We start from the raw sequence: 9,335 nt of genomic DNA, 5'->3' as shown, positions 1-9,335 counted from the left end.
GCTGCATCTTCTTCTCTTGAATCTGGAAAAGTAAGCCAGGTCTTAGCGCTTGTTCCCACTTTAAAAATCTTTTTCATGACAAAACGATTTATACAAACAGAAGAACCTACGCTGTTAAAAACAATCTTTGATCAGAAGAATCTACACCAATGACTATACTGATCCCACCCCTCCAACCAGCAATGTGATTTCTCTCCAGATTTTCTACTGTTGGCATAGAAGTCCAAGTTGGCCCTTAAAATGTTTACTTTTGTGCTCCCTAGTCACATTTTCAGTTACTTCCTCAGCTGTTGAAACTCCCTGCCATCAGCCCAGCCCCTCTGCAGACAGAGGCTGCTGTGAAAGCCTACAGATTCTCCCAGCACTGAAAGTTCAATAAAATCCTAACACTGTGAATTTAGTCTTGCTTCTACTCAATCAGACGACAGTAACCCCTTATAATTGTTTGCTTGGGCTACTGTAACAAGATGCCATAGACTGGGTGGCCTAAACAACAGAAATTCATTTCTCACAGTTTTGGAAACCTGAAGTCCAAGATCTAGGTGCCAGATGATTGAATTCCTGATGAAAACTCTCTCCCTGGCTTGAAAGCTGTTGAATTCTTCCTCTATCTGAACTTGGTAAAGAGAGAGCACCCTCATCTCCTCTTATAAGAACACTAATTCCCATCATGGGGGCCCTACCCTCATGATCTCATCATTCTAGACCTAATTACCTTCCAAAGGTCTCCTATCAAGATGCCATCACACTGAGCAGTTAGGGCTTCACCTTGGATTGGGGGAAGACACAAACATTCAGTCCATAATACCCCTCATGCCCATTCCCATCTATCTTCAGCCCTTACAATAAACAAATTGAGTCATAATCCTGCATAATTCTAAACCAACAAAGGATAATAGTTACATCCTTCCAAAACATTCCTTGAAGTTGCCTCCTGATAGGTTGTTCTCTATAGATAAGTATCTAAGGTAGCTCTCCCAACACAGAGCTGGACAGGGTTCTCAGTAAAAACTCCTACTACTTTTTTTTCCCCTTCCAGTATTTTTGAGATACAATTGACTTACAGCCCTTGTAAGTTTAAGATGTACAGCATGATGATTTGGCTTACATATGTCATGAAATGATTGCCACAAAGTTCAGTGAACCTCCAACATCTCGTTTAGGTACAAAATTAAAGAAACAGAAAAAATATATATATTTTTTCTTGTGATGAGAAGTTTTAGGATTTACTCTTAATAATTTTATATGTAACATACAGCAATGCCGGATGCATTTATCATGCTGTACATTACATCCATCATATTTATGGATCTTACAAGTGAAAGTTCATACCTTTTAACTATTTTCATTCAATTCTCCCTCCAGCCACCCCTGCCTTTGTGTGTGTATGTGTGCCTAGTCGCTTGGTTGCATCTGACTCTTGAGACCCCCTGTAGACTGTAGCCCGCCAGGCTCCTCTGCCCACGGGAGTCTCCAGGCAAGAACCCTGGAGTGGACTGCCATTTCCTTCTCCAGGGGATCTTCCCGACCCAGGGATCAAACCCAGGTCTCCTGCATTGCAGGCAGACTCTACCAACAAGCTACAAGGGAAGCCTTGGTAGCCACAAATCTGACCTCTTTTCTTATGAATTTGCTTACTTAAAATTTTTTTTATTGGAATATAGTTGATTTACAATGTTGTCTTGGTTTCAGATGTACAGCAAAGTACTCATATACATATATTCACTGTATTTTTAGATTCTTTTCTCATATAGGCTGTTAAAGGATATTTGGTCAAGTTCCCTGTGCTATGATACCTCCGTCCATGGGATTTTTTCAGGCAAGAATACTGGAGTGGGTTGCCATTTTCTCCTCCAGGGGATCTTTCTGACCCAGGGATGGAACATGTAGATTCTGGATCCCCTGCACTGCAGGCAGATCCTTTACTACTGAGCCATCGAGGAAGTTCCTGTACAGTGGGTTCTTATTAGTTTCCTATTTTATATATAGTAGTGTGCATACATGGAGAAGGCAATGGCACCCTACTCCAGTGCTCTTGCCTGGAAAATCCCATGGATGGAGGAGCCTGGTAGGCTGCAATCCATGGGGTTGCGAAGAGTCGGACACGACTGAGCGACTTCACTTTCACCTTTCATTTGCACGCATTGGAGAAGGAAATGGCAACCCACTCCAGTGTTCTTGCCTGGAGGATCCCAGGGATGGCGGAGCCTGGTGGGCTGCCGTCTATGGGGTCGCACAGAGCCGGACACGACTGAAGCAACTAAGCAGCAGCAGCAGCGTGCGTATGTGCGTGCACGCTCAGTCACTTCAGTCATATCCAACTCTTTGCGACCCTATGGACTATAGTCCATCCGGCTCCTCTGTCCATGAGATTCTCCAGGCAAGAATACTGTAGTGGGTTGCCATGCCCTCCTCCAGGGGATTTTCCCTACCCAGGGATCAAACCTATGTCTCCCACGTCTCCTGATTGGCAGGTGTGTTCTTTACCACTAGTGCCACCTGGGAAGCCCAGTAATGTACATATGTCAACCTCCCAGTTTATCCTCTGCCCCTGCTTTTCTTTTTTTAAGTTTAATTGACCTTCAGTACGATGTTAGTTCTGTGACATAACATAGTGAGTTAGCATTTCTATACATTTCAAAATGATCACCACAATAAGTCTAGTTATGATACGTCACTGTACAAAGATAGGGTATAGTTACGCAACATATTCCCCACACCGTACATAGCAATCTATATATATGTGCATGTGTCTGTGTTGTTAAGTCGCTAATCTCTTAAATTCAAACGCATTCAACAAATCTGCATTTTTACTCCTCCCACACTCATCACATTGAATGTTTTTGACATCATTTTTTATATCTTTTTGTTTTGTGTATCCCTTAACTACTTATTGCTGATTTGACTGCTTTTGTCTTTTAACCTTTCTACTAGCTTTATACATGGCTGATTTACTCCATTTACTGTGTATTAGCCTCTACCAATGAGATGTTCCATTTGTAATTTTCATGTTTCTTGACCACTCCCTTCTGGCCTGCAGAATTTCTGCTAAAAAGTCAGCTGGTAGTCACCCTTGTATGTAACTTGTTGCTTTTCTCTTGCCACATTTAATATTCTCTTTTATCGTTTTTTTTCATTTTAATTATGGTGTGTCTTGGTGTGGTCCTCTGATCCTATTTGAGACACTGTGTGTCTTCCTGGACCTGGATATCTGTTTCTTTTCCCAAATTAGGAAAGTTTTCAGCTATTATGTCTTCAAATATGCTCTCTGAGACTTTCTCTCTCTCTTCTCTTTCTGGGAACCCTGTAATGTGAATGTTAGTTTGCATGATGTTGTTCCAGAGGTGTCTTAAACTCTCCTCATTTCTTTTTATTCTTTTTTCTTTTTTGCCTTCAGCTTCAATGATTTCCACTACTGTGTCTTCCAGCTTGTTGATCTGTTCCTCTGTATCATTTAATCTACTGTTGATTCCTTCTAGTGTATTTTTAAAAAATATTTGTTTGTTTACTTACTTGGTTGCATCGGGTCTTAGCTGTGGCATGCAGGATGAGCTCAGTAGCTGAGGTGCTGGCTTAGATGCCCTCTGGTATGTGGGATTTTAGTTCCCAGACCAGGGATGGAACCTATGTCCCTTGCATTAGAAGGCAGACTCTTAACCATGGGACCACCAGGGAACTCTTGTGTTTTTAATTTCAGTTGTTGTATTCTTCATCTCTGTTTGGTTCTTTTTATATTTTCTGTTAAAAACTTCTAACTTCTCACTCTGTTCATCTTCATCCATTCTCTCCCAAGTTCTTTGAACATCTTTGTGATATCATTACCTCGAACTCTCCATTGAGTAGATTGCTATTTCCACAACACTTAGTTCTTCTGGGGTTTTATCTTGTTCTTTCATTTGGAAAATATTCCTCTGTCACCTCTAATTTGCTATTTTTATTTCTGTGTATCTGGTAGATTGGTTACATTTCTCAGCCTTGGAGAAATGGCCTTTTGAAGATCCACATGTCCCAGCAGTGCTTCTTTCCCTTATGGTCACCAGAGCTGTATGTCCTACGGGTACCCCGTGTTCGTGCTGCATAGGTCTTCCTGTGGTGTCTGGCTGACTGCTATTGGCCGTTTGATAAGCATGGCTGGACCCTGGTCTTGTTGGTTGCCAGGCCCTTTTTGTGCAGAGCCTGCAGGCCATGTTTGGCAGGGCCAGGTCACGGGGCTGTTAGCTGCAGGGCCTGAAGGACCCGGGGCTGGTGCTAGACCACTGGCGCATAGAGCTCGGCTCTGCGGTGGAAGGTTGCGAGTGCTGAGGGTCCCGGATCTAGTGTCAATCTGCTGGTAGGCAGGGCCAGTTGCTGACCTGGCTGACTGCAGGGTCTGGGGTGTTAGCCTGCTGGTGACGGTGAGTGGGGCCGGACCCTGGGGCAGCTGGCTGAGGGTCCAAGGTGTCTGGCCTGCTGGTGAGTGGGGCTGGAGTCTAGAGGGTCCTGGAGTTGGTGCTGGCCTGCTTATGGGTGGGCTACATCCTGGTTTGGGAAGCTGCAGAGCTGTCATAGTCCTACGGCTGGTTTCTGCTGCTGGTGAGGAGAGCCAGGGTCCATGGGATCCCAGGGCTGGTGGCTTTCCACTGAAGAGTGAGGCTGGGCCCTGGGGTCTTTGACTATAGGACTGTAGTGATCCCAGAACTAGTGCCAGTGAACTGGTATTTGGGGCTGGGCCCTGGGCCCTCTGGGGCCCTCTCAGTGCTGCTACAGGCTCAGGGGGTCTTAAGGCATTAGGTCTGTTGGTAGGTGGGGCTGTGAGTCTGCCCAGGTATTTGCATGGCCTAAAATATCCCAGTACTGGGGCCCATAGGGTGGTGGGCAGGGCTGAGTCCCAGCCCTAGTAGGCTAGAGGGAGGATTCCAAAATGGCGCTTTATAAGAGCCAGTGTCCTCATGGTGGAATGAACTCCCCAAATGGCTATTGCCAGTGTCTTTGTCCTCAGGTTGAGCTCCTCTTCATAGATATTATACTATTACATCCTAAAATAAAACATAATAGGAGTTTAGGGCCAAGATGGTGGCATAGAAAGGCCTTGAGCTCACCTCCTGCCACGAAGCACACCAAAATTACCACCATTTTCAGAGAAACTATTGTTGAGAAGAACTGGAAGACTAGCAGAAAACAGTTTCTGCAACTAAAGAGATAAAGAAAAACTACAACATGATGGGTAGGAGAGCAGAGATGTGGTATCATCAAGACCCACACCCACACAGTTTCCTCCTGCGTCTCCAGGAGGCTTTGCAAGATCAGCAGGTGGTTCTGATCAGTTCCTTTCAACCATTGCTTCTGCCCTGGGTCCCAGAGCAGGTGAGATTTTGTGTGTGCCTTTTAAGAGTGAAGTTTTCATTTTCCACAGTCCCCTGGCTATCCCCCAAAATAAGTCCCATTTGCTTTCAATGCCAAACAGTCTGGGGGCTCATCCTCCTGGTGCAGGAAACCCCAAGACTGGGGAGCCTGATGTGGGGCTCAGATCACTCATTCCTCAGGAAGAACGTCTGCAGTTGTGATCATCCTCCTGTATGTGACCCTGGGGTGTGGGTCTTGATGATACCACATCTCTGCTCTCCTACCCATCATGTTATAGTTTTTCTTTCTCTTTAGTTGCAGAAACTGTTTTCTGCTAGTCTTCCAGTTCTTCTCAACAATAGTTTCTCTGAAAATGGTGGTAATTTTGGTGTGCCTCGTGGCAGGAGGTGAGCTCAAGGCCTTTCTATGCCACCATCTTGGCCCTAAACTCCTATTATGTTTTATTTTAGGATGTAATAGTATAATATCTATGAAGAGGAGATTTATAAAATAATTTCATTTCTAAGAATTAGGTTCTGTGTGGAAAATAAGACAAAAGTGAATTGGCCATTTCATCCTCAATGTCACTAAGCTTCCAAACCCTTAAAATTGTAGTCAGTCTGTGAGGGTATCTGTGGGAGTAAGTCTCCAAGATGGATTCCTAATGATCCCCATCTCTAGGCCTGCATGCCCTTGTCCTATTGTAATCCCTTTCCACCGAGTGTGAGCTGAGCTGGACTTAGTGACTCATTTCTGATGGACAGATTAAGGAAGAAGTGACAACATATAATTTGGAGATCATGTCATAACAGATTGGCATTTGGGTCACTCACTCTGGGAGAAGTCACTTGCCACGTCAAGCAGCATTTTGGAAAGGCCCATGTGGTGAGGAACCATGCCTCTTGCCAGCAGGCATGTGAAGGGACTTAGAAGCCAACCCTTCAGCCCAGTCAAGTCTTCAGAGACTACAGCTCCGGCTGATCTTCTGAAGAGATCTCCTAAGAGAATCTGAGCCAGAATCACTCAGCTAAGCCACCTGGATTCCTAAAATTCAGAAACTGTGTGAGGTAACACACTGTTCGTTATTTTGAGATGCAAAGTTTGGGGGTGATTTTTTATGCAGCAATAGGTAAGGAGATAATAGATAAGATGTCAATACTAGTAAGATAATGCCACAGCTTCTACATATATTTACCTTCTCTGGAGGGGATCAGCCACCTGCAAAAAAGGAAGTCAGAATGTAAACGAGAATCTGAGAGAATATTTATCCTCTGGAAAGCATAATTGAATCATCTGATTCAATCATGATTGAATACGTAATTTTTATTCTCCCAAACCTCCTGTCATGACTAGACAGAAAATTAGCTAATTAATTGATGACTGCTTATTGAGATTTGCATTGCTTTCTATTTGCCTTATTTAGAACAAATATTTAGTAGATTCACAAAACTTCTTCTGAAGCAAAGAAGAGTTATTTTGCCTGGTGAATCCATTTAGTCTTGTCTGGGCTTCCAGTTGGCTGGGCACTAACGGCTCCTATAGAATAGAGACTTAACTCCAAGGGTCATAGCAAAACATCTGAAGTTCATTACCAGGACTATGAAGGCACAGGAAGGGAATGTGGAAGATGCATACAGGACCCTAAACAGAATCCGTACCATGGATGGGCTCACTGAGGATATAAATCAACGGTGGTATTAGGAGAAGCCTTGCTATAAGAGATAGAGAGAGAGCTATGAAACTTGACAGTGAATCTACAACATGGGAATGGCTCACAAGAACAACTTATTGATGTGAAAGAATCGGACAGATCCATGGCAGAGCACCTGAAGCCTTCGGATAGGAGGCCCAGGATGGAAACCCTTATTCATTTGACTCCACCTGTTTTCTTTCTCTAACCCCCTTTTATACCTTTCTTAAAATAAACTCATTTACATATATTTGTTCAGTTGCTTAGTCATGTCCACCTCTTTGTGACCCCATGGACTGCAGCACAGCAGGCTTCCCTGTTCTTTACCATCTCCAGGAGCTTGATCAAACTCATGTCCATTGAGTTGGTGATGCCGTCCAACCATCTCGTCCTCAATTATCCCCTTTTCCTCCTGCCTTCGTGTCTTGTCTGAAGTCTTTACTGACCAACCTCCACCCTTATCTTCATATAAGCCATCCATGGCACCCTGAGAACACCTCTGTTACAGCATTTAGCACTGTTTTGTAATTGTCTGATTACTTGTTATCTCCATCATTAGGCTGGGAGATTTTTGAACCTAGAGACGGACTTATTCAACTTTGTTCTTAGAACAGAACAGTCTCTGACTCATAGTACAAGATCAACAAATATATTTGACATGAATAAGATATTTGATTTTTACTTACAAGGAGTGATATGATTATTTTTTAAACTTATTTCTGTATTTATGGCTGCACTGGGCCTTTGGTGCTGCGTGCGGGCTTTCTCTAGGCGCAGTGCAGAGGCGTCTCATTCCAGTGGCGACTGTTGTTGCAGAGCACGGGCTCTAGGCACACTGGCCCAGCAGTCGTGGCCCGTGGGCTTAGTTGCCCCTCAGCATGTGGAATCTTCCAGGACCAGAGATCAAACCTGTGTCCTTTGCTGTGGGAGGCAGATTCTTAACCACTGGACCACCAGGAAGTCCTGAATAAGAATATATTAATGGGGATTTCCCTGGTGGTCCAGCGGTTACGACTGCATCTTCCAGTGCCGGAGGCACAGGTTCAATTCCTGGTTGAAGAACTAGGATCCCACATGCCTTGCAGCCAAAAACTAAAGCAATATTATAATAAATTCAATAAAGGCTTAAAACATTTTAAAAAGAATATGTTAATGAAGGAATGAATAAGCAAATGAATAAATGAGTTGGCCTTGGAAGAAAACTAAGTGGCCTGAGGAAAATTACTGCCCCCTCAGATTTCTGTTCACCAATAAAATTGAAGGGGCTGGACAAGTTTATGACTAAAATCCCTTTCCATTCAGACATATTATGACTGAAGATGGGAGTGGGAACTTATGCCCTTCTATGACCTTCAAAAAGCAATGTTGGAAAGAAAATAATAAAGATAAGAGTTGAAATTAGTGAAATAAGAAACAGACCAACAATAAAGAAAATCAATGAAAGCAAAGCCTGACTCTTTGAAAAGATCAATATAATTGATAAACTCCTAGCTAGATTGATTAAAAAAAAAAAGAGGAAAGACATAACACTTAAAAAAAGGGAAGACCCACAAAAATATCAACATCAGGATGAAAGGGAGGGCTCATCACTTCAAGTTCTATAGATATTAAAAGGATAAAAGTGAGTATTATTAACAACTTTTTAGAATAAATTTGGCAAGTTACATAAAATGAACAAATTACTTGAAATACACATTAGGAAAACTGGCCCAAGAAGATATAGAAAATCTGAGTAGCCCTCTATCTGTTAAAGACTTGAGTTCATAATTTTTTAAGAAACTGACAAAATTCTATCAGTTACTTAAGGGTGAAATAATACGAATACTACATTAATTGTTTCAGAAAACAGAGGGAAAAGAAACATTTCCCAACTCATTTTATGAGTCCAGAATTACCCTGATGCCACAATAAAAGATATTACAAGTAAAGAAAACTGCAGAGTACTATCCCTTGCACATAGACACAAAGCCTTAACAAAGTTTTTGCAAATAGAACCCAGCAATATAAAAAAGGATAACACGCAGGACCAAGTGGGATAGTCCAGGTGTACAGGGCATAAATAGTGTAAAAGAAGAAATAAAACTGACTTTATTCACAATTAAAATGATGTGTGTATAGAAAACTAACGGATTTACCAAAAATTGTTAGAACTAATAAGCCAATTGATCAGAGTTGCAGAATACAATATCAGAATATAAAAATAAGTCATATTTCTATATACTTGTAACAAAGTATTGGAATATAAAATGAAAAGATACCACTTACAGTAGCATCAACAAAAACGTAATACCTAGAGATCAGTTTAATGAAAGTTGTCTAAGAC

At 42.4% G+C, this 9,335-nt stretch overlaps 1 pseudogene; it reads left to right on the top strand.

Annotated features, from left to right (window-relative positions):
• Positions 1-7,152, top strand: part of LOC104998864 — a 9,555-nt pseudogene extending 2,403 nt beyond the window's left edge.
• The last annotated feature ends 2,183 nt before the right edge of the window (positions 7,153-9,335 follow it).

Source organism: Bison bison, unplaced genomic scaffold (assembly GCF_000754665.1).
Source record: "Bison bison bison isolate TAMUID 2011002044 unplaced genomic scaffold, Bison_UMD1.0 scf7180017864338, whole genome shotgun sequence".
Taxonomy (NCBI): domain Eukaryota; kingdom Metazoa; phylum Chordata; class Mammalia; order Artiodactyla; family Bovidae; genus Bison; species Bison bison.
The sequence above is the reverse complement of the archived record's forward strand: the minus strand, read 5'-3'. Positions and strand labels throughout refer to the sequence as shown.